Here is an 858-nt window from a genome sequence, read left to right as displayed (position 1 = left end):
CATTGCTGCTAGTATCAACTGAACGAACTTGTATTAATTAACAGTTTTTCATGGCTGGCCTAAATCTAACTTATTTTAAGTTCCCCGTTAATATAATCGTTAAGTAGAGTTCTAAATAAAAAGATGTTCAATATTTGCGTTCGATCTCGAACGTTCTGAAATATAAAACAGTTTTACGTTGAAAACTTGGCCGAGTAAACTTTATTTATTATCGACTTTCGTAGGTCGTATTTTAAAGAGCGTTGAAATTTTTACTGCTTGCACGTTGCGTCTGGATTTTGTAGAAAGTTTGTTTTCCCGGAGTTGTATAAATTCTATGTTTGTTAATTAATGTTTTACGACTGGCCAGATTCTCGCCCGGAAATTCAGTTTTAGCGTCCGCTCGTGGTTTTAGAAGGTTTTTAATTGTCAGTTGACAGCGGGATTGTTAATTGAGAGTTTCAGCCGCGTGCAAAAATAAGTTGTGTTATTTTTGTTGTAAAAATATTGGAGACAGTTTCGCCTGACGCTTCGCATATAGACGCCAATCCTCTTTACAAACACGAGACGTGGGATTCTAGTTTTCACGTGTGATACTACGGTCTATATCAGTCAGTGTGTTAATTGGTGCTCGACTCCTTCCTTTTCGAGGCTTTGCCAGCTGGGGCCCACGCGTTCTGATTCAGTGAAGCCAGATAATCCCCGAGTCCTTATTCGGATTCGGATCCAAGCTCCGTTTATTTGGTTAGTAAAATGGTTAGATTCTCTACAGGAACGTTTAAGCAAATTCTGATTATTGAACTCTCGTGAAGTGCAGCGTAGAATCTGCTGGCTTTCTCTCAAGTAAATCTGCTCGAACAGCATCCATCGATCTTAATC

The sequence above is a fragment of the Ceratina calcarata genome, unplaced genomic scaffold (genome assembly GCF_001652005.2).
Source record: "Ceratina calcarata isolate Rehan_Ccalc_2016 unplaced genomic scaffold, ASM165200v1 scaffold205.2, whole genome shotgun sequence".
NCBI lineage: Eukaryota > Metazoa > Arthropoda > Insecta > Hymenoptera > Apidae > Ceratina > Ceratina calcarata.
The sequence above is the reverse complement of the archived record's forward strand: the minus strand, read 5'-3'. Positions refer to the sequence as shown.